The sequence below is a fragment of the Triticum urartu genome, chromosome 4A (assembly GCF_056163025.1).
Source record: "Triticum urartu cultivar PI428250 chromosome 4A, HENAU_Tu73, whole genome shotgun sequence".
In the NCBI taxonomy this organism is placed as follows: Eukaryota; Viridiplantae; Streptophyta; class Magnoliopsida; order Poales; family Poaceae; genus Triticum; species Triticum urartu.
The window spans coordinates 128,844,609-128,870,193 of record NC_141876.1 but is presented as its reverse complement, the minus strand read 5'-3'; the positions used below and the strand labels follow the sequence as shown (position 1 = coordinate 128,870,193).

At 45.4% G+C, this 25,585-nt stretch overlaps 1 pseudogene; it reads left to right on the top strand.

Moving 5' to 3' along the window:
* Positions 1 to 20,031, top strand: part of LOC125554657 (F-box/FBD/LRR-repeat protein At5g22660-like) — a 31,783-nt pseudogene extending 11,752 nt beyond the window's left edge.
* Positions 20,032 to 25,585: the final 5,554 nt, after the last annotated feature.

Genomic DNA, 25,585 nt, shown 5'->3' with positions numbered 1-25,585 from the left:
GCCTAAATTGTCGGGCGGTCGTTCCTGCTTCTCCGGATCTTATGTGGAGGAATGAGCATTAAAAATGGACTTTTATGGTTGTCTCTATGTCTTCGGCTGACAAGGACACAGTGAAGACATTCGACAGTTTCAACAGAATGCATATGACTTGAAGAGATAGAGTTTGAGATAGAAAGCATAGAGAGGTTAGGGTCCGATCACATTCACTTAGTTCAAAAGATTCAACCAAGAAGACATAGCTATAAGTGAATGTTGTAGAGGACAGAACATCAGTACATATATATATATCTATTTAATCAATGTAGTGAAGATAATCATCAAGACATATTGAGATTGAAGCCAAACCAAATGTGAAGACATTGCGAGGTAACTCCATGAGTGAAACACTTCAGAATGGAACGTTTGGTGGTGGCGTTACCCACCGTATAGGAAGTATTAGACCCAGACACGGCGCACAATTATCGTGGCGCTCCGAAGTCAAATTCCACATTAATGTATTCACACTTAGAATGTATGTCTTCATTGATTGAAGATATACGTTACTTCGTGTGTTGCACATCTAGTACATCAATATGCATAAGTGTTAGGATGTGTGCCTGATCACAGGACATTTGAGGATTCCAAGATATTTAGCTCACAGCGTAACATGCAAAACCTCTTCTCATCCAAGGGCTTGGTGAAGATATCTGCCAATTGCTCTTCAGTGCAGACGTGTATGATATCAATGTCTTCCTTCACAACGTGATCTCTGAGAAAGTGATGGCGAATTTCAATGTGAAGATAAATATCATATGAAGCAAAAATATGAAGGCACCCGCCCATAGTGACCCGCTTGAAGACTATAAATATCATATGCTTCTCCCCCTTTTGTCAGTGATGACCAAAAAGGTTTGAGGACATAGAGGTTTCTACGCGTTCCCAGGCACAGCAGGGTCGGTGGAGTTGTTTGGTGGCGGTGCAGACGAGCTTGGTGCAGATTCGACGCGTGTTGAAGCAGGTGGAGATGATGTCGCGTCGTCTTCTTCTTCAATAATCCGGGCAGACATGGTGGCAGCAGAAGAAGAGAACTCTGATTCTTCAAGTGATGGTGTGCTTCGCATCACAGCTTTTCTTGGAGGCGTGGAGTCAAATTTGAATCTCTCTTTGAAGCCATCCTCATGCAGGTCAGCTTCAGTGCACATCATGGTGAGGCCTTTCCAAGTGCGGCGACAGGTCTCGTGTGCGACAAATGCATTCTTGGTTGCCAGATTTCTGATGCGATTGACGTCTTGCATGATGCTTCTCATCTGCCTCTTGAGCCAGTCCTGATGCCTATCGTGCTTTTGGTGAAGAGCCACAAGAAGCTTTCGGTCATTGAGTGCACGAGCGCGCTTCTTGGGTCTCTTTGCAGCTGTGCTGTTAGTGGCTTCAGTTGATGCAGGGGCACGTGTGGTGCCAGCCATTGGATACACTCGGGAGAGAGCTTCAACACCTTCAATATTTTGAGTGAAGCTCTGGTGTTCTGCATTCTGAAGACTTAATGGTTGCTTGGCAGGCTCTGGATATATTGCTTCAGCAGATGTGTCTACATCTGGCAAAAATATCCTATGATTGCGGGCTGAGGGTTGATAGGAGATTGCAGAGTGAAGCTTGATCAGCCTCATAACCCAAGGAGCATAGAACTTCAAACCAAACAATTCTGAGGCAGACGCTGCAAGTTGACGGATGAAGAGATCCTGTGCGTTGAAGCATTTGCCATGAAGAATGCAGAAGATGAGAGTCTTCATTGCACCTTCAATCGTTGCATATCGAGAGTGTCCCTTTACGGGCCAGAGAGTCCGCCTTATGATGTGATATATTGTTCTGGGCAGGTACCCTAAGTCTTCAACGAAGAACCTAGTTGGATAGGGTGCATTAGGAGGCAATGGCTTCATCATTGAGAGCATCTGACTCATATCTGGCTCAGGACGCTGAAATATGCTCTCAATTGCTTCAGCATGGAGTTGGCAGCCTTCTTCAAAGAATTCGCCAGGAGTGGGAAGGCCGGTAAGCTCAATTATGTCGAAAGCATTGGCTTCATGATGGACATTGCCGGTCATCCACTCCAGGACCCATGTCTTCGGATCTCTGTTATAGCCTTTGATATGCAGGGTGGCATAGAACTGGAGCAGAAGCTCTTCGTTCCAGTGCTCTTCATCGGTGATAAACGGCAGCAGACCCACTTGCTTGAAGCAATCCAATGCTTCTTCCAGACCAGGCAGACCAGCAATAGCTTCAACCTCAAGGCGCTTGTGAGGAAAGATGCGGCCTTGGTTGTATAGGATGCATGAATAATAGCTGCGCTGTTGATAGCTCCAGAATCTATCTGATACAATCCATTCTCTTGAATAAGGGTTCTTGGAGCTGTTGAAAAACGTGTTGTCTGTCCTGAAGCCGTTGATGTTGAAGGAGCCAGGAGCTGATGCAGAACCTGGGAACCTTGGCAGTCGTGGGATCGGCTTCTGGACCTGGGGCCTGTGCGCAATATGATAGTTGAATTGGGGACCCGCAGCAGACTTAGGCACAGAAGGTTCAGGAGCAGTAGCTTCAGTGTCTTCTGAAGTTGTTGTTGGGGAGGGCTCCACATTTGCTTTGGCGTTGTTTGTGGTAGCCTCAACAAATTCCGCCTCCACACGTGTAGTGGGAGGGACGAACTCAGGCACGTTCTCCTGGAGAACTGCTTCTTGTTGGTGCGGGGGAGTTGGAGCTTGTGGTATTTCTGCATGCTCTTCGGCTGATGCAGCCGGAATGTCGTCAGCAGCCTGAGCCCTTGGCCCTTTGCGAAGCCTACGGAATGTAGGCGACGCCGGTGGAGTTGCAGTGGGCTGGGGCTCATTATCTTTCTCCTGTGGGCGATCTGCCCACGATGCATCTTGTGTGATTGGCGTCAATGGACGACCAATGCTGATCAGTTCGCTTGTCTCAAGCTGAGGAAGGGCTGCATCACCTTGTACATTGTCTTGGAGACCAATGTCTTCAGCAGCGTTGTGGTCGGCTGCTGGAATGTCTTCAGCGTGCGGAGCCTCTGTGAAGGCAGGCTCATGCACAGTCAACTGACGATCTGCGTCAGGATAGCGGACGGAGAGGGGTTCAACTATCAAGGGCTCTGTGGGAGCAGCCCGAGATTTCTTAGTCTTGCGCTTCTTGATGGTGGGGTCAGAAGGAGAGGCTTCAGAATGTTTCCTCTTCCTAGCTTCAGCCTCTGCAGTCCGTGTCTTCTTGAGCTGTGAGGCGGTTGATCGACTCTTTGGCTTCGAGCCAGTCATTGCAGTGGGGAAGACAATCGGAGCAGTTTCTGACCTTGGCGCCTCTGGTTCAGGCACAGCAGGCTTCTTTTTCTTCTTCGAGGCCATCCTGGGGTCAATGCCGGGATGCCCAAGTGCCTTGCGCTTCTCGGCCTCATTGTAGGCCTACACGCAGCGATCAGCCAGAGTCTTCATGCGCTCTCGCGAGCCTTGAGCTTCGGCACGCGTCTTCAGAAAGTTCTCTTTCAGCTCGTGCAACATGATCTTGAAGTCTTTCACTTCTTGCACGCTGAGCTTGGCCACGTGCTTCTTGAACTGAGCCTTTTCATAATCAATTTTCTGCTTCAGTTCTACAATGCGTTGGGCTATTGCAAGTTCTAAAGCAATTGCGCCTTGAAAGGCAACGCTGAGGCCTATGGGCAGCTGCAGATCGTCGTAGCTGATGTCTGGTGAGGCAAACCATTCATCGATGAAATTGTGGATGATGGCGACATCAAACAGAGGCAGATTGTTGAAGATTTCAGCCTCCTCCTTGCTCTTGATGAGCTGCTCAAGAGCGTCATCTCCAAGATCTTCATCGCTTGAGAGATCAAGAGTTTCGCAGCGCAGAATGGCAGCAGCTGTGAGCTCTTTGCCTGTGTGTGGCTGAGGCTTCTTGGCTTCTAGGGGCTTGTAGACTCGTGATAAATCTTCAGACTGCACACTGGCTTCAGGAGGTGCAGTTGCCAATGGCTTCGCTCTTGAGATTTTGGGAGAAGCGACTGGCTTTGAAGCTTTTGGCTTCTTCTGCTTTGGCTTCGGCGCAGCAGGGGCATCATCAGACTCAGTATCTGCTGGAGGGTCATTCACGGCAGTCCCTTGGACTAGGATGCGGGTGATGAGGCCTGCAAGATTGGCATACGGCCCGATGATATTGGGATCGGCGTCGCGTGTGCCATCTGCCCTTGGTGAGGAGGGACCAGGGTTGAAGTCAAGCCCAAATTTCTTCTTGTTTTGCTTTGAAGAGTTCTGAGCAAATTGGAAGTTGGGCTTGAACATATTGTCATCGCGACACCAGAGAAGTGATGACGGATGTGCTTCAGCTGGCTGTGGTCCTCTCACCATGCATGGATAGAAGCCTTGAGCAATGTCTTCGTCTCTGGACCTGGGTACGAGATTTTTGTATAATACGTCTCCCCACGATCTCTTGATGGCGCACTTCTCCGCATATTCCTGAGTGACGAAGCGGTATTGAAACCATTGCTCTGCCCAATATCTTCGAATCCATTGGATTCGTGTCTTGCGCTGACCATAGCTTTCTTCAGGATCAGTTTTGTACATCTCTGCCAATTCATCAGACAGATCTTTGGACGTTCCACCACGTCGCTGTCTGCCTCCCTTCCTTGCTGCTGTTTCTGAAGCCATGAATCTTAACTTGAAAGGCTTCAAGATGTTCAAAGGCTTCAAAGGCTTCCTTTTGCTTGACCAACAAGAACTGGCTTCAGGAGAGTTGATGTGATGCTGCAAGTACTCTGCAAATGAATGCAGACTATGAGATCCAAAGGATTCTCCCACGGACATGTACCTGTGACAGCATTAAGGTGCGAGGGAAGGGGAAGAGGTCATATGCATTCTCAGAAGATTTTGAAGATAAATCGGTTTAGAAGACATTGACCTCATTGTGCAAAGACATTCACTTATAGATAAGAAGTTGGTTCCAGATTTGTACGAACCCATAGATCAGTACAAGTGAGGAATCTAACTGCTTTATGAAGCACAAGTGAATATACTAGGCATGTTATGAGATGCAGCGAGAGATCTAACTGGTGTGAAGAGAAACTTCTTATGGTAGAAAGTGACAGATCCAAGAGATCAAAAGAGGCTGTAAAAAGAAGTTTTATTTACCACACTGGAACTGCTAGACGGAAGGAAGTTGATGCCGAGCAGTTCAGTCCTCCGTGCCCTAACTTGGCGACGGAAAACACCTATGGCGACGGCGGAGAGGACGATGTCCGCGGTCGGCGTGAGGACGGCGTTGGAGAGGTTGCGGCAGTGAAGCGCTTCGTCTCCGGCGTCGTCGAGTGCTAGCGGTGGCGCTAGGGTTCGTGCGAGGGTGGAAGAAGGAGATAATGACCGCGGTAAGTGTGAATTTATAGACTCAGAGGCGGCACTGTGCTATTACGTAGATGCCCCTGGCGGTTCGCATTTGAGGCACGCGTGGCCAGTTAGAGGAAGATTGGGGTTTGTTCCACGTCCCACGCACGCCTAAATTGTCGGGCGGTCGTTCCTGCTTCTCCGGATCTTATGTGGAGGAATAAGCATTAAAAACGGACTTTTATGGTTGTCTCTATGTCTTCGGCTGACAAGGACACAGTGAAGACATTCGACAGTTTCAACAGAATGCATATGACTTGAAGAGATAGAGTTTGAGATAGAAAGCATAGAGAGGTTAGGGTCCGATCACATTCACTTAGTTCAAAAGATTCAACCAAGAAGACATAGCTATAAGTGAATGCTGTAGAGGACAGAACATCAGTACATATATATATATCTATTTAATCAATATAGTGAAGATAATCATCAAGACATATTGAGATTGAAGCCAAACCAAATGTGAAGACATTGCGAGGTAATGCCATGAGTGAAACACTTCAGAACGGAACGTTTGGTGGTGGCGTTACCCACCGTATAGGAAGTATTAGACCCAGACACGGCGCACAATTATCGTGGCGCTCTGAAGTCAAATTCCACATTAATGTATTCACACTTAGAATGTATGTCTTCATTGATTGAAGATATACGTTACTTCGTGTGTTGCACATCTAAGTCATCAATATGCATAAGTGTTAGGATGTGTGCCTGATCACAGGACATTTGAGGATTCCAAGATATTTAGCTCACACCGTAACTTGCAAAACCTCTTCTCATCCAAGGGCTTGGTGAAGATATCTGCCAATTGCTCTTCAGTGCAGACGTGTATGATATCAATGTCTTCCTTCACAACATGATCTCGGAGAAAGTGATGGCGAATTTCAATGTGCTTTGTCTTCCAGTGCTCAACTGGGTTGTTGGCAATCTTGATGGCGCTTTCGTTGTCGCGGTAAAGTGGCACTTGCTTCAGATGAATGCCATAATCCTTGAGTGTTAGCTTCATCCACAGAAGCTGAGCGCAGCAAGATCTAGCAGCAATGTATTCAGATTCAGCAGTGGAGAGAGATACACAGTTCTGCTTCTTTGAAGACCAACATACAAGTGATCGTCCCAGAAAGTGACATGTGCCTGATGTAGACTTGCGATCAACTTTGTCACCAGCATAATCAGCATCCGAAAATCCAACCAAATCAAACTCTGAGCCCTTTGGATACCATAATCCTAGAGTTGGGGTGTGAGCCAAATATCTAAGAATTCGCTTCACAGCCAAGTGATGCGACTCCTTTGGTGCCGCTTGAAATCGAGCACACATGCAAACACTAAGCATGATATCTGGCCTAGATGCACATAAATAAAGCAAAGACCCAATCATGGAGCGGTATACCTTTTGATCGAACTCTTTACCATTGTCGTCAGGACCTAGATGATGTTTGGCTGGCATTGGTGTTGTGAAGCCTTTGCAATCTTGCATACCGAACTTCTTCAGACACTCTTTAAGATATTTCTCTTGAGATATGAAGATGCCGTTGCGTTGTTGCCGTATCTGAAGACCGAGGAAGAACTTCAGCTCCCCCATCATGGACATCTGATATTGCTCTTGCATCATATATCCAAACTCTTCACTATACTTCTGATTGGTGCAGCCGAAGATAATGTCATCCACATATATTTGGCACACAAACAGTTCACCATCATATGTCTTCGTGAAAAGAGTGGGATCCAGGGAACCAGGTATGAAGCCTTTGCTCTTCAGAAAGTACTTGAGTGTATCATACCAGGCCCTAGGGGCTTGTTTGAGGCCATACAGTGCCTTGTTGAGCTTGTATACCATATCAAGATGTTTTGGATTTTCAAAGCCAGGTGGTTGTGCAACATACACTTCTTCTTCAATCTTGCCATTGAGAAAGGCACTTTTCACATCCATTTGATATAGAAGTATGTTATGATGATTTGCATAGGCCAGCAGTATGCGTATGGCTTCAAGCCTAGCCACAGGAGCAAATGTTTCATCGAAGTCAATGCCCTCCACTTGAGTATATCCTTGAGCAACGAGACGAGCTTTGTTTCTGACAACTTGACCATACTCAGCTTGCTTGTTGCGGTATATCCATTTGGTGCCTATTATGTTGTGCTTCCGTGGATCAGGACGCTTAACCAGTTCCCATACATTATTCAGCTCAAACTATTGAAGCTCTTCTTGCATAGCATGAATCCATTCAGGTTCCATGAAGGCTTCTTTAACTTTCTTGGGTTCCGATATTGAGACGAATGCGAAATGCCCACAGAAGTTTGCTAGCTGAGTTGCCCTTGAACGAGTGAGTGGACCAGGTGCATTGATGCTGTCAAGTATTCTGTCAATCTGTACTTCATTTGCAACACGAGGATGTAAAGGGCGAAGACTTTGCTCTTGCTGATCTGTGTTGTCATTTGGAGGTATATCTTCAGGCTGAGCATTGTCTTCATGTGGATCAGGTGCTGAGATGATAAGTTCTTCTTCAGGATGAGCTTCAGAAGGTACAATCTCTCCAGTTCCCATAAGCTTGATTGATTCACTGGCTGGAACTTCATCTAGCACATTTGGCAATTGCTCCCTTTGTGATCCATTGGTTTCATCGAACCGCACATCCACAGTTTCAACCACTTTGTAGTGGAAGAGATTGAAGACTCTGTAGGAGTGCGAATCCTTTCCATATCCAAGCATGAATCCCTCATGTGCTTTTGGTGCAAACTTTGAGGTGTGGTGTGGGTCCTTGATCCAGCATTTTGCGCCAAATACTCTGAAGTAACTGACATTTGGCTTCTTGCCAGTTAGGAGTTCATAAGATGTCTTGTTCAGAAGCTTGTGAAGATAAACACGATTGATTGTATGGCATGCAGTATCAATGGCTTCAATCCAGAATTTTCTTGGAGTCTTGTATTCATCTAGCATTGTTCTGGCCATCTCAATGAGTGTTCTGTTCTTGTGTTCGACGACGCCATTCTGCTGTGGCGTGTATGGAGCTGAGAATTCATGTGTGATGCCCAAGGTATCCAGATATGTATCAAGGCCAATGTTCTTGAATTCAGTGCCATTGTCACTTCTGATGTGCTTTATCTTGGCGCCAAAATTGTTCATGGCTCGATTGGCGAAGCGTCTGAAGACATCCTGCACTTCAGTCTTGTAAAGGATTATGTGTACCCAAGTATATCTAGAGTAATCATCAACAATGACGAAACCATAGAGGCAAGCAGAAGTAGTAAAAGTTGAGTAGTGAGTGGGACCGAAAAGATCCATGTGAAGCAGTTCGAAGGGTTGTGTAGTAGTCATGATTGTCTTCGAAGGATGTTTTTCCCTTGTCATTTTCCCTGCTTCACAGGCACCGCATAAATGATCTTTCTTGAACTTGACGCCCTCGATGCCTATGACGTGCTTTTTCTTCGCAAGGGTGTGGAGGTTCCTCATGCCAGCATGCCCAAGCCTTCGATGCCAAAGCCAGCATTCTGAAGCTTTTGCAAGAAGACATACTGCGAGTTGTGGTCCTGCTGAGAAATCTACCACGTACAAATCACCTTTTCGATACCCTTCAAACACTAGAGATTTGTCAGATTCCATTAGCACCAGGCAACGATATTTTCCAAACATTACAATCATATTCAAATCGCAAAGCATTGAGACAGACATTAAGTTGAAGCCAAGGGATTCAACAAGCATGACTTTATCCATGTGTTGATCCTTTGAGATTGCAACTCTACCTAGACCCAATACCTTACTTTTACCAGTGTCAGCAAACGTGATGTGACTCTTGTCGGATGGACGTAAAGTTGAGTCCATAAGAAGGCTTCTTCTGCCAGTCATGTGGTTTGTACACCCACTGTCAATAATCCATTCTGAAGACTTTGAAGTCGCTGGTGTCGTACCCTACAGTGCAGTTAGGGGGATAGGCTTCACGAAGAGAGTTGTGAAGCATAAACATTTGACGAACCAGTGGGTTATGAAAACTTAGATCCAGATTAGGACTAATAGGGAGAGTAGCATGCGATTCAGGAGCAAAGTACATAATGATGCCATTCGGGCATTTTATCTTGCGCCCTGCAAGATTTTTAAGGTCCCCAGCAATAGCATCAGAAGATTTTGTTTTTCTGCTGGAGACCTTTCCCTGCAAAAGAGAGTTAAGCTTTCTTAACCACCCACATCTTCAAGGGTGGCTTAGAAGCAATAAGTCTAAGTGCAGCATCTGAGAACTTTGGCTTTGGAGCCCTAGCAAACAGTCTAGCAGGGGGACAATAATACTCATAGGAATAAGCAAAATAATTTTTGGTCATATGAACATGACGGTTCGATGAACCGCTCTCATATCCATATGCCTGAGTATGGTTTCCCTGCAAAACATTTGCGTTAGTGTGACTCAGGTGTGTCCTCTGTTTGTATGAATCCATTGGACCGTATGAAGCCTTTGGTCTGAGGTTTGTCTTCTTCAAGTGAGGTGTCATGAAGACATTCACAGGAAGATTTTCCAGACACTTTTTCGGAACCCAGATCATCTTCATAGGAGGTCCATTCCTGCAGTTAGTACCAATGTACCTGGCAAACACTTCACCATTCTGATTCTTAAACAGTTTATAGTTTGCATCAAAGGATTCATCAATGATAATGGGGTTAGCACAAGTGAAGCCAGACAGATTGGATAGATCTGCTGAGGATTCCTTTGCAGCAACCCATGTGGTTTTGGGGTACTGCTTAGGTTTCCAGTAAGAGCCATCTGCATTAATTTTCCTCACGAACCCAACACCCTCTTTCCTAGGGTTTCGGTTCAGAATCTGCTTCTTAAGGACATCACATAGTGTCTGATGCCCTTTCAGACTTTTGTACATTCCTGTTTCAAGCAATGTCTTCAACCTAGCATTCTCATCAGCAATAGCAGTGGTATCCTCAGGAGAGGGGTTAGTTACCACGTTAACAGTTGAAGATATTGCAACAGTAGTAGCAGTGGAACATTCAGCAACAGAATTAGCATTATCACGCTCAATGCATTTAAGACATGGTGGTTCAAATCCTTCCTGAGCGGGACTGACCTGTTCGGAGCGAAGTGACTCATTTTCCTTTTGAAGATCTTCATGATCCGCTCTCAACTTCTCAAAATCTTGCTTCTTTTGAAGATAATCATAGGAGAGCTTTTCATGAGTAGTTGAGAGAGTCTCAAGACGATCTTAAAGTTCCTGATACTTAACATGAAGATTTTTTATGTCTTCAATTAAGGATTCAGAACGAGTCATTTCGGCACCCAACCGATCATCGCTTCTGTCTAACAGTTTTTGAATATGTTCATAGCTTTCTGTTGTTCAGTTGCAATTTTAGCAAGTGTTCTATAGCTAGGTTTTGAATCACATTCAGAGTCATCGTCACTAGATGTTTCATAGCGAGTAGTGCGTGTGTTTACCTTGGCACCGCGTGCCATGAAGCAGTAGGTAGGAGTGGAGTCGTTCTTGTCATTTGCGTCAGTGTCGGTGATGCAGTCATTGTCTTCAGTGTTGAAGATGGACTTGGCGACGTATGCTGTAGCCAGACTCGCAATGCCAGAATCAGACTCCTCCTCAGACTCCACCTCTGCCTCCTAAGATGCGGACTCCTTCTCTGAATCCATCTCCTTTCCAACAAACGCACGTGCCTTGCCAGATGAGCTCTTCTTGTGTGATGAAGACTTTGATGAAGACTTGGAAGAAGACTTTGAGTGTTTCTTCTTCTTCTTGTCATCAGAATCATACTCCTTGCTCTTCTTTTTCTTCTTGTTCTCAATGTCCCACTGCGGACACTCAGAGATGTAGTGGCCAGGTTTCTTGCACTTGTGACATGTTTTCTTCTTGTAGTCATGAGCAGAAGCTTCATCATTCCTTTAGCTTGATAGTGAAGATTTTCTGAAGCCTTTCTTCTTGGTGAATTTTTGGAACTTCTTCACTAACATTGCAAGTTCTCTTCCAATGTCTTCAGGATCATCATAACTGCAGTCAGATTCTTCTTCAGATGAGGAGACAGCTTTTGCCTTCAAGGCTCGAGTTCGCCCATAGTTTGGACCGTAGATATCTCTTTTCTCAGAAAGCTGAAACTCATGTGTGTTGAGCCTCTCAAGTATGTCAGACGGATCGAGAGTCTTGAAATCAGGACGTTCTTGAATCATCAGGGCCAGGATGTCAAACGAACTATCAAGTGATCTCAGCAGCGTCTTGACAATTTCATGTTTGGTGATCTCAGTGGCGCCGAGGGCTTGAAGCTCGTTTGTGATGTCAGTAAGTCTGTCAAATGTGTGCTGGACATTCTCATTGTCATTTCGCTTGAAGCGGTTGAAGAGATTGCGAAGGACACTGATTCTTTGATCTCTCTAGGTTGAGATGCCTTCATTAACTTTGGAGAGCCAATCCTAGACCAGTTTGGATGTCTTCAAGGCACTCACACGGCCATACTGTCCTTTGGTCAGATGACCACAAATGATATTCTTAGCAGTAGAGTCCAGTTGAACGAATTTCTTGACATCAGCAGCAGTGACACCTTCTCCAGCCTTGGGAACGCCGTTCTCGACGACATACCATAGGTCGACATCAATGGCTTCAAGATGCATGCGCATCTTATTCTTCCAGTAGGGATATTCAGTTCCATCGAAGACGGGGCAAGCAGCGGAGACTTTGATTATCCCTGCAGTCGACATAGCTAAAACTCCAGGTGGTTAAACCGAATCACACAGAACAAGGGAGCACCTAGCTCTGATACCAATTGAAAGTGCGTTATATCGACTAGAGGGGGGGTGAATAGGCGATTTTTATAAAAGTCTTCAACATGTGAGAGTTATGAAGACAAACAGTGAAGATTATGCCTATTACTAAGCAGCAGAAGTTAGATTACACTAGGGCAGCCGTGGTCATGTATTCAATTGAGTGAAAGCACAATGACAAACAGCTTCAGTGTAATAAGGATCAGGTAGGAAGAAGTTATGAAGCCAAACAGATCATACATTCATGTTGTGAAGATAAAAGATAAAGCAAGCATGCAATGGCATCACAATGAATAACAGTAAGTCAAAGGAAGTGAAGATGAAACCAGTGACACGTTGAAGACAATGATTTGTTGGACCAGTTCCAGTTGCTGTGACAACTGTACGTCTGGTTGGAGCGGCTAGGTATTTAAACCAAAGGACACACAGTCCCGGACACCCAGTCAAGGACACTTAGTCCAAGACACCCAGTCCTCACCGTATTCTCCTTGAACTAAGGTCACACAGACCTCGTCCAATCACTCGTGGTAAGTCTTCAGGCGACTTCCAAACCTTCACAGACTTTGTTCACTGGCAATCCACAATTTCTCTTGGATGCTCTGAACGCGACGCCTAACCGTCTGGAGGATGCACAGTCCTCAAGTGTAATAAGTCTTCAGATCACTGAGACACGAAGACTTAAGTGATGCCCAATTTACTCTGGCTCTGGGTGGTTAGGGATTTTCTCCTCGCTAGGAATTTTCTCTCAAAGGCTTCGAGGTGGGTTGCTCTCAAACGACAAAAGCCGTGCACTGAAATCTGAGCAGCCAACCGTTTCTGGTTGTGGGGGTGGGCTATTTATAGCCACCTAGCAACCCGACCTGATTTGTCCGAAATGACCCTGGGTCACTAAGGAACTGACACGTGTACCAACGGTCGAATTTTGAACTCACACGGCAACTTTACTTGGGGTACAAGTAAAGCTGACTTGTCTGACTCTGGACAAGATTTTCTCTCATAGTCTTCGCTCGAAGACATAGGATTTAAATTAGGCATCACTTCAGTCATTCCGACTGGTTCTCTTGGACCCCACTTAACAGTACGGTGGTTCCTATGACACAACATGAAAGAAATAAAACTACGAAGGATCTAAGTCTTCGAGTTCCATAAGCTTCATAGGGAGTCTTCTCATGTCATTGTCTTCAATATGAATATCTTCATAAACCACCATTGTCTTCGTACATTTTTAGGGGTCATCTCTGGTAGTGAAACCGAATCAATGAGGGACTTCTACCTGTGTTTTCCTGCAATTCTCACAAACACATTAGTCCCTCAACTAGGTTTGTCGTCAATACTCCAAAACCAACTAGGGGAGGCACTAGATGCACTTACAAAGGGGACACAAGCTCAAGATGATCTTCCATCACAAGACTACAAGCAAAAAGGCAAGGACAAGCTTCAAGAGGAAATTGATGCATTTGAAGAAGCTCCTAAGACCTTAGTCAAGTGGATTCCCAAGACTACTTCAAGTTCCACTTCATCAAGTACGACTACAACTCCAAGGATTCCCATCAAGATGGTGTGGATCCAAAAGAAGAAGAACTAGAGAGTTCTTGAGGGTGACTCCGCCAACATACTTCACTCTTATCATTTTGGCAAGAACAAGTGCAATCAACTTCCACATCTTGCACTAGTTCAAGGAGTCACAAACCCTCTTGTTAGTAAGACAAGGGACAAGGTAACCTAAAAGTTTTCATGGACATCATCTTGTGTGTGCATCACTCTATGTCTATGGATATCCTTGTTTGTTCCTTGTGGGACTAACCCATGTAGGTATTGAAAGTGCAATTCACTCAAATGGATAGCTCCAAGTGATCTACATCAACATTGAGCATCCACATCTTCAACATCTACATGAAGTCATCATCGACAAAACCCGAGGTTAGTTCATCCCTCTAAGGGGGGATATCACATCTAGGGGGAGCTTTACTCTAAGACTTGAGCTAAAGCAACTCTAAAGATGTGAACACAACAATGCTTTATGTAAAAGTGGTAACCCCACTGGAGCTTAAACAATGAGTATGACCTATGATCAATGAGCTTAAACAACAATGAGTATATTGACTCCTAAGTCAATATACTCATATATAGATGACCTTGTCATCGCAAATTGCTTGATAGATGCTAGAATTGGTTGTGCATGCCTTGTCACATATTTCATTTGCCATCTTATTGTGTGAGCATGCTGGTTGCATATTTTACTCATTCGAGGACATCCACTTGTTGTTTTGATTGTTTGGTTTTATTTCCTTTTGCCAAGTGGATGGACAAGAATGCCTAAGAACCTCCTCTAGCTATCTATGCTTTTCTCGTCTCAAACTCTATTCATGCTACATCACAAAATTTGATCAAGTCAGATTCAAACCACTCTGTGTGAGGAGCGCTCGGAGTCCCCGATTCATCATAGACTTAAACTTCCAAAACCTCTTTATGATTCTCGGTTTGACCGATACCCTACTTTCGGTCCTACCGAGATCATTAAGTTGATCTAGGTTTTCGATCTCGGTGCAACCGATTTGAACCATTCGGTCACACTGAGTTGCAACAACTGTATACAGTTTTGCATCTCGGTGCCACCGAGTTGTTCCACTCGGTCACACCGATAGGGTCGGGCTATATATAGTCACGGGCAAAAATTTGGAAATTTCTCCGAACCCCTTCGCCCGCGCGATAGCCTGCTCTGCCAACTTGGTCTCCGGATCGTCTCCTCGCCGCCAGCCGCCTCCAGTCACTGGTCTCCGTCGCCGTCAACGGAAATTCAACCCCGCCGTTGCCGCCGTAGCGAGTCTCTGCCGGACTAGGGTATGGACTCGATCTTTGTGCTATTCCCCAATCCAATTCTTAGCACATTGTGATCATCATGATTCTTGCCACGTTTGTTAAACTTCTATCCAGTCAATGAACTCGTAGATTAGGTTTAATTCGAAAATTTTAGGGTTAGGTTTTCACCGAAACCATCTCGGACCCACCAAGTTGAAAAACTCGGTCCAACCGATTTGGCTTATGCCATTGCACAAGTGAGACTCGGTCTGACCGAGAATTACTTATCGGTGTGACTGATTTTGGAACTCTGTGAAACCATAACAGTCTCGGTGCCACCGAACTGTGACTCAGTCTGACCGAGTTCACTAGTTTAGGTGCCAAAACTGCTTCGGTATCACCGAGTTTAGAAATCGGTAGATCCGAGATGCTTTCAGTGGGAAACTAAAACTAAGTTTTTGAATTATTCTTTTGCAAAAATCTCTGCATTTTGTGATGCTTATCCACTCTATCTCATCTATAACCTATTCACAGGGTCAGCAGTCAGAGTTTGCATCATGTCAGACCAAAGTGATAGCCAGAACTTGTCAGAGCAGCAAGTGCAGATGAGTGAGGGCACTAGTCCCTCAAGTTCCTCAGATGATGGCAGCAGGAGCACCCCTAGCAATCTGCCTAAAGCTGCCACAAGACAGAGAAAGAAGAGAACCTCAGACTCAGAAGATGAGGATTATGTGGCAGAAGAGGAAGCAACTTCCAAGAGAGTTGAGCCAGCACAGGGCATAAAACCAGGGATGAAGATCAAAAGGCCAGCAGGCAGGCAGCCTATGTCAAAGGCAAGAGCTTCAACTGAGAAGCCCACTCCCATTGAGCCAGTTGTTGCTGAAGGCAAGAAGAGGAAAGAAAGGGTGAAGAAAACTGTAGCCAGAGTGCTTGGCAAGGCTTCCATCATGGAAGATGAGGAGGAAGAAGAAGAGATAGCTGCACCAGCACCTAAGGCACCCAAGCTGATGGGTGATGTCATAAGAACAGGGGCAGCTGCTTCCAAGGCCAAGCCAGCTCCAAAGCCAAAGCCAAAGAGGAACACAAGAAGCATCCCAGCTACTGAGAAGAACAAGGCCCCAGTGCCTGAAGCTGCGGAAGAAGAAGAAGAGAATGTTCTTAGAAAGCTCAAGCCCAAGATCCCAGACCACAACGATGCTCATCCTGTGGCTGAGGATATGAAACTCAGGAGAGATTCAGGGCTCCGGAAGTGGAGAGAAGCAGACCCGTATGCTTCAAGGAGAAGGACTGCAGTTGACTACAGGTTTCACACCAAGGAGCAGCAAGACTTTTATGAGATAGTGTTGCTAGAAAAGAAGCCAATTATCTGTGATATGAGATGGGTTAATTGGCAATACATCAAGGACAACAAAGAGTACTACCCTGGACTGCAGGACAGCTTCAAGGCATGTGGAGTAGAGGACTTTGTTGGGCAGAAGCTCACAAAGTGGAACGAGGAACTCATCATGCAGTTCTACTCCACAGCCCATTTCTATCCAGATGGCAGGATTGTATGGATGTCAGAGGGTACGAGGTACCAGTCTACAGTTGCTGAATGGGCTCAGCTGATTAATGCCCCAGAAGAGCATGACGATGACTTGGACATTTATGCCAAGAAGAAGATGGACCACAACTCAATGTCAAACATGTACAAGGAGATTCCAAATGAAGCACTTGATACGTTCAAGTTTGGCTCAGTACACTATCTTCTGTCAGGGCTGCCAACCATCAACTGGATTCTTAGGCACACCCTATTGCCCAAGTCTGGAGATCACAAGATGATCAGGGGCCACGCGATCAACTTGCTTCATATCTTTGACGTGCCACAGAAATTCAAAGTCATGAGCCTTGTGATTGAAACAATCAAGAGGACAGCAGCAGACCAGAAGAGGAGCTGTGGATATGCCCCACAGATTCAGGAGCTCATCAACTCTAAGATGGGCACGGGCATATGCTTATTGGACAAGGAACACCTGCCCATCCGTCCGGACTTTGAAGATAATCAAGTGGTCATGACTGAGAATGAGCCATCATCTGCCCAAGCACAAGCCAAGAAGGAGAAGGCGAGGAAGGAGAAAGCTGCCAAGATGCCTACTCAAGAGGAGGCATCTGGATATTTCCTGAAAACCAAACAAGAGCAACTTGGTTACTTTATTGCATCCACCCTGCGGATTGAGCAAGGACTAGCCACCCTAACTCAGAACCAGGCAAGCTTAGAGAGGATCATGGAACAAAAGTTCTATGACTTGGATGTCAAAGTGACAAAGATTCAGACTGCAGTGGAGCAGCTCCAGGATGACATGCAGGAGAGGAGAGGCAAGACTACAACTGATGCCTTTGCCGGAGTGCCACGAGGTCAGAGGTCGTCTGCAGTGCTAGTTGCTGACCCCAGAGCCACCACGTCTGCACCAGCACAGCCTCAGTTCCACCAGCTCCAGCGTCCACTTCAGCCTCGACTCCGACCACGTCTACAGAAGGCTTCGTCCTTGGAGTGCTCCGGACTCCACCACCACCTGAAGATCAAGCCTGAGTTTCGACTTAGCACTATGCATTTTCTAGGAACTTTTTGGTAACTTGTTGCCAAAGGGGGAGAAAATGTATAGATCATAGGCTTCGAGAGAGAGTGTTGCTTTTATTCTCTCTTGTTTTATTTGGTGTTTTTCGAACTTTGTTTGCTTTTGTGTGAGATGCTATGCCATTGCTCGTGAGACATTGATGATCATGCATTTGATCATAAGCTACACTTAATGTTTGCTTAATATTATCATCTTATCTATCTTATGTGATCATTCACTATTCTTGGTGATGAGTGCATGTTTCATTCTTATCATTTTAAGCGCTCCATCAAGATGTATGTGACATGGAAGAGTAACCCATGACTCTAACTCTTTGTGCATTTGCAGTCCAAAGCAAATTTTAAATATGCACAAATTTAGGGGGAGCTCTTACTTGTCACATACTTCTCAAAGCGACGATATATTTCATGCTTATTATCATTTGTCGAAGCTTTGATCTATATGTTGTCATCAATTACCAAAAAGGGGGAGATTGAAAGTGCAACTATCCCTAGGTGGTTTTGGTAATTCATAACAACATATAGCTCATTGAGCTAATGCTATTCGAAGATGACTATTTCAGGAAAGCTCAATGATTGGCATGGCATGGATGTGAAAGTGGAACCCTCAAAATGCTAAGGACAAAGGATTGGCTCAAGCTCAAAAGCTCAAGACTCTTCATTTTATATTTTAGTGATCCAAGATCACATTGAGTCTTTAGGAAAAGCCAATACTATCAAGGAGGGATGAGGTGTTGCTTAATGAGCCGCTTGCTTCATGTGCTTAGTGATATGCTCCAAAACCCTCAACTACTTTCCCATATCCACATATGACCTAAACCCTAAGCCAAACTCGGTCCTACCGATTCTTTCTATCCGGCGCCACCGAGTTTCACTTGTCATAAGCCACTGCCAAACCCTAGCAATTCGGTTCTACCGATAGGGATCTCGGTCTCACCGAGATGGGATTGCAAACTCTCTGTTTCCCTTTCGTAACTTTTCGGTCTCACCGAAAGAGCGAATCGGTCCCACCGAGATTGCAGTATAAACTCTTTGTTTCCTTTTTGTAACTTTTCGGTCTCACCGAAAGAGCAAATCGGTCCCACCGAGTTTGCCTGACCAAGTCTCTGGTTAGCTTATTACCAAACTCGGTCTCACCGAGTTTGTGTAATCGGTCTCACCGAGATTACGTTATGCCCAAACCCTAACCATATCGGTCCTACCGAGTTGCATGTCAGTCCCACCAAAAATCTCTAACGGTCACTAGGTTTACCTTTTCGGTTCGACCGAGTTTGTTGATTCGGTCCCACCGAGATTGGAAAATTGTGTGTAATGGTTGGATTTTGTGTGGAGGCTATATATACCCCTCCACCTCCTCTTCATTCGTGGAGAGAGCCATCAGAACACATACACAATTCCAACTCATATGTTCTGAGAGAGAACCACCTACTCATGTGTTGAGACCAAGATATTCCATTCCTACCATATGAATCTTGATCTCTAGCCTTCCCCAAGTTGCTTTCCACTCAAATCTTCTTTCCACAAAATCCAAATCCTATGAGAGAGAGTTGAGTGTTGGGGAGACTATCATTTGAAGCACAAGAGCAAGGAGTTCATCACCAACACACCATTTGTTACTGCTTGGAGAGTGGTGTCTCCTAGATTGGCTAGGTGTCACTTGGGAGCCTCCGACAAGATTGTGGAGTTGAACCAAGGAGTTTTTAAGGGCAAGGATATCGCCTACTTCGTGAATATCTACCGCTAGTGAGGCAAGTCCTTCGTGGGCGATGGCCATGGTGGGATAGACAAGGTTGCTTCTTCGTGGACCCTTCGTGGGTGGTTGCTTCTTCGTGGACCCTTCGTGGGTGGAGCCCTCCGTGGACTCGCGCAACCATTACCCTTCGTGTGTGGAGCCCTCCGTGGACTCGCGCAACCGTTACCCTTCGTGGGTTGAAGTCTCCATCAACGTGGATGTAGGATAGCACCACCTATCCGAACCACGGGAAAAACATCCGTGTCTCCAATTGCGTTTGAATTCTCCAAACCCTTCCCTTTACATTCTTGCAAGTTGCATGCTTTACTTTCCGCTGCCAATATACTCTTTGCATGCTTGCTTGAATTGTGTGATGATTGCTTGACTTGTCCTACAATAGCTAAAATCTGCCAAGATCTAAAATTGGGAAAAGGTTAAGTTTTTATTTGGTCAAGTAGTCTAATCACCCCCCTCTAGAAATACTTTCGATCCTACAGCCGCGGTGAGCTCGCCTTCCTCAAATTCTTCTTTGAGAGCGCATTGGTGCTGCAGGAGGCGGCGATTGTGTTTGCCGCTACCCCCAGTTCGATTGAAGAGGTGCAATACAAATTGGATATTCTTGGGTCCATGAAACGGGCCAGTGAAACCTCCATAGTGCTGCTCACAACATGTTCTGATCCTCAAGGAGGTTACATTTGGAGCTTCAAAATAGGATCTGGTTTTTCTCCTGCCGACCCTTTTGAAAACTACTGAAGTCAAGGCAAGTGGCCTATGTACTTCAGAATGTTCTGCCGCTTGCAAGACAATGTTTAATATTTGATTTCAGTGTTTGAAGATTCACACTGTCTCTTGTTTCTGCTACTAGCATGATTAGCCATTACAAGTTTATAGTTGTCAGGTCTAACCAACTAAGGTTGGAATGCAGATTTTCACACCGGATATGAAGGTTCATTTGATCAAAGGTCATTTTTTGATGGTTTCTCCAATAGCTGCGCCACTCATTGCTCAGCAATCCCGTCGATAGATAGCCACCTAGGTGTAATAGTCCGGGGTAGTATCCTAATTAGAATTGCTTCTTTATTTTTGTTTTTCCATCACCATGGCATGATGCCATCATATACCATCATGCTTTAATCTTGAAAGGTGTTAGATTAAATCCTAATAGTATTAATGCAAACCCTAATTTAAATGCGATTTAATAAAATACATAGATTTGTATCTAGTATTTAAATTGAGAGACTTTAACATCGTGAAATATGTCGAAACCATAGTTTTAAAAACCAGGCCGGACTGAAGGGAAAAAACCGGAACCGAAGCCTTGTCCAGTTTGTAAGGTCTGTTGGTCTTTTAGACCAAGACCAGCAAAATATCAAGAAAATCGTATGTAAACTAGAAATCAAACATTTAACCTTGAGCCACCACACGCCCAAAGGGCCAATACCAACTGGGTTAGCTACAATTTATGATTTAATAAAGGATTACAACCAACATAAAGTTTGTGGTTGCTTCAGATGCTAAGCAGGTCATAGGTGATATCCACAACGACAACCATGGTAGTAATGGAGCCATTATCAGGGAGATTAAGCTTCAAGATTCGCTTTTTAGTTGTAATTTTACTTTTGAAGGTCGTCTTGTCAATATTGAAGCACGTAGTTTAGCCAAATTCACTTTGTCTCTAGCTCTGAGATGTCACATTTTGTTCGGTCAACCCTACAACCAGAATTGTATCCCACCTTCTGTTGATTTCGATGAATAAAGCTTGGTTGTGAAGGTTCATTTGATCAAAGGTCATTTTTTTAATAAAAAGAACAACTTAAATATTCTCGTTTTTGTCGCTATTGAACCAGTTGAACCAGCGGTTCTACCGGTAAAAACTAAACCAATAGCCTAACCGGGTCCACTGCTGGTCCCTTTTTTAAAGTTGTAACCCTATAGATAGCCTCCATTAAAAATATGATTATTTTCTATTTTTTGGAATAATTTAGTACCACCTACAGTTGCAGCTCAAACCCAAATGTTAATGTATACTAGTAAGCTTGCACATGCAATGCACGTCTCACTTGTCATCAAATAATTATCAAATAGCTTCTCATCCATGCATAATATATCTCCAAAAATAATGTGTTTCATATGGAGGCAAATCTAAATGACATGAACAACAAAGAAGGTGCAAATAAGATGAAAGTAACCCATTTATATGTAACATATGGAGCTACTACACAGTGATCACTTATTAGCATTTTCTGTAGCTATGTTGCCGGTGGTAACGCGTGGGGGCAGCGGCGTCCATCTCCCTCCTCCTCCAACGGCAGTTCGCAGCGGGTTGGCGGTGGCCAGGAGATCTCCGGCGCCCGTTTGGCGGATGAGATCTTGGCTGCGATGAGATCTGATCTGGGCCCGAGGGGTTTAGATCGAGATCCACAACTATGGCTGCACCTCGTCTTGACAACGGCAAGAGGAGATCCCCCTGGATAATCTTTGCGGTACGAGGTCATCCGAGTCTCTTGGCCCAGGCATGGTGGTGGTGGCTGCCTTCTCCACCGAAGGCGGTTGGCCAGACTGGTAGTGACGGATCTTGGATCCCACTATTAGCACCGGCGCCGAGTTGGGGAGACATAGTCGCCGGTGAAAACCGAGCCGACCCCGGTCATGGCGGGCGATGGCGGCGTCTACGCTGTTACCTTGATGAAGGCATTGTCAAGCAACTATCGTCAACTTGCTCGTGCCGCTCCGGGGAAAATCCTAAGATCTCCGAATCAGATGATGGCGGCGCTGCGGTATCTTGTTCCCTATTGGGGGCATCGTTTGTGGAGCAGCGCCGGATGGAAGAGGCGTGAGATGGTGTGGCGTGCCTTCTCTCGCGTTGACGACGGCGGCTCTCGGTGGCATGGAGCAGCGGCGTCTCGCCGGTGGGCGTGTGATGATGGACGAGCGCAGGATGATGGCGTTGTCTGGCGTCGACGACAGCTAGACCGGGCAAGGTAGATGCAGTAGTACATCATCAGGCATCCTGGTTGAGGAGTGTGCCGGACTGGTGGGTGCCCAATACCCGGCAGGCGTCCTGATTGGGACCTCAGGTCTTAGATGTTAGGTTTGAAATGTACTCCTCATACCGTAGGTGCAATGTCACAGGCAAGGTTATGAGATCATTTTTGTAGTTAGAAACTTATGCTTCAAATATTTATGAGGTTAGTAAGCAAAAGGTTGTCTGTCGCAGTGTCCTCATTTCTCTCAGGCCAATCAAAATGCTTCAACAGTGCACGCTGATCCACCTTTCAGTAATGCAACTATGAGAAGAAAGTAGAGATGTTATCTAATAATGACACGCACACATGAACATGGACGCATAATTAGCAAGTTGCAACCTACAATCATGTACTCTTCTCACTTAGTCCACTCATACCAATACTCCATAGAGATTGGCAAGTACCAACTACAACATCAATGGAAAGGAACCATGCAAATGAAAAAAATAGGATGATATATCTGTTATCACCGAATTAAACATGTATCACTAATATAGGATGTTATAGATGTAGCATCGGTTCTGTTGGATTCCATTCAGTCGTGTGCTTCCAGAATCGGTGGAACCTGCACGACATCATGCCCATCCAAATATAAGCATTAAAAAGTATTTTAGAACAGGATCAAATAATCTTACTTATATGGAAATAATTCCTTCTAAATCCTTGGCAACATAGCTCTCTATTCAATCTGAGGCTTCCTGAGCTGAGGGTAGTTGTATGCGAGGATAATCAACTTCCATGAACGAACATATAAAATAAACTATTTGAACAGAGGTTGATGTAGAAGATAGCCACTACTGTAAATCTGTAACATAGCTCAGTATTCAATCTGAGGCTTCCATCTCATGTTTTAACTACAACAATCTTAAAAGCTAACGAAGAAAAACATGAACTCCCAATCTGCAAGAAATATCCCACAAAATTTCCGTGTACAACAACCTGACATCATAATTATGCCTCCAACCCGACATCATAGGCTGGCCTGCAAACATTTTGAACTGCACGGGCATCATAGGTAGGCCCCCTTGTCGACTACAGCATAGATATACCTTAGTTACCTCCATGAACACCGGAAAAGTCAAGATTATCAGCCATAACAACAGAAGATATTTATAAACAGTAATAACATTTACATAAATTGTCCAAAGCAAAGGGGAAGAACTGAGGGGGGGCTTACCACCATGTTCCATGTTTTGTCTCCGGCAGTGGCAGCGAGGAGGGCGGCAACAACTTCTGAGGGACAGACTAAAGCGTGCTTCGGGCCAGTTCTTTTCGGCGATTCTCCCAGATTCACCCCCTCCCCAGCTTCTCCCAGAATCGTCACTCCATATTTTTTTACAATCCTATCTAGTTAAGGTCTAATTAGCTAGGATTGTAAAAAACATATGGAGTGGTGATTCTAGGAGAAGCTGGGGAGGGGAGCGATTCTGGTTGAATCACCCAAAAGAACTGGCCCTTCACCTCGGCCCACACGAGCTGCAGGCCAACCAACACCTCTGAAATTGTTAACAGGAGCTTAATTTGTGAAGCGTTCGTCAAACACCCAAGAAAAAAAAAACTAAGGCCCAAGAAAACAACATGAAAATAGATTGAAGCACACGTACAATTGAGGCTGCAGCTGTATTTGCCAGAGTTGAACGGGACCTTCAACGCAGAATAGACCGATCAAAGGATGAAAATTACAAAAAATATATGACCTTATTATTCATAATTGTTGCAATTACATGGCATGCCTCTAAAGTATTTGCAATTATGGCATTATCAGTAATCTGAATGTGTAGCAAAACTCTGAATTTTGATAGTTGTGCTGACTCAGAGCAGAAGCATGTATTTGTACAAATTTCAAGGAAAATAGCACTTCTTAAGTATTAAAAAGTTAAACTCTAAATTATGTGCCATAGGACAATTGTGCTCACTCACGGGTGCAGCTTGTATGCGTACAACTTTTAAGAAAAGAAGCGCCTCAACAACTATGAAAAGATGATACCCAAATGCCAACTGGAAGCATCAGAATCAAACAAGCATAAACAACAGTTCTGACAATAAATTTCTATGGTTTGCTAGGGCGCTTGTCCTCCACGGTTTATCAGGTAACTACAGTCGAAACTAAATGGAGGTGGAACAGAAAAATAATGCGCCATATGAGTGCAAAACTTCGTCTGTGGAGATCCATGTCGATATATTTAAGCGTCTCTTGCAAAACGACAAGGCTGGGGAAGAATACCTTTAGATGAGGCCGATGACAGAAGGGAGCAAACTTGTGCGGATCTCGAACCAGCAGGGAACTGAGACAAAGCTTTTGGAACGTCCACTCATCTCTGCACTGATGAGAGATTCAGGATTAAATCTGATTGCATTATATTTGTTAGGTGATTTTGCTTCTGGTTTGGCAGCATTTGTCATGATGTTTATCTTCAACAGAAGTTGTTTTTTATTGTGAAAATCAGAAAATCCCCAAAATGCATTTGAACATTGTTGAGATGATAAAACAATATGTAGTGTTTGTTTTTATGACCGTCAAGATGCATGTGGATGAAGGTAAAACCGTGGGGAAGTTAAGAAATCAGTAGAAGCATACAACTGAACATAAATACTTGTGGAAGTGAAGAAATCAGTACAAGCCTATAACTGAACATGAATACCAGAACATGATTTACTGTAAAGGATATGGGTGTCATCGGCGCGCCAGTGAGCTCCCCGAGTATGTCGTGGGAGGTGTGGACGGCCGTCAGCGCCGTCCAGGGGAGGCGTGGAGGGCCAGCTCGGAGACGCGTGAGGCTGCGGCCAGGTACGGCAGGGCTCTGGCGGAGGAGCAGCGGTGGCCAGGCGCGGTGGTGCGCTAGCGAAGGAGCAAGGGCCGCCGGGTGCGGAGGCGCACTGCCAAGGAGCGGGTGCGGAGAGGCGCCGGGCCGGGGCACCGTCGTCAAGCTTCTTCCCTTCGATCTCTCTCTTCTGGTGGATGCAATGAAAGGGACGGCAACCCCTCGTCTAGATCCACCATTGCCGTCTCGTTCTCTCTCTTCCACGGCCAACTCGAGGAACGGGGTCGGGGCAACCCCTCGTAGGTTAGATCAAACGGGGTCGGCGCGTGGTAGCGGCGGTCCGGGCGGCGCGGGTGCGGACAGCGCGATGGCACGGCGGCGCGTGGACGGCATGGCTGACCAGCGGTGCTTGTGGAGAGGCACATGTGGAGGTTGTCCAGCGGCGGTCGAGGCGATGGCTGGCGAGGAGGTTGTAGGGAATAGGTGGGGCGAGGTGTGGGGCGGTGGCCAAACTGTCCC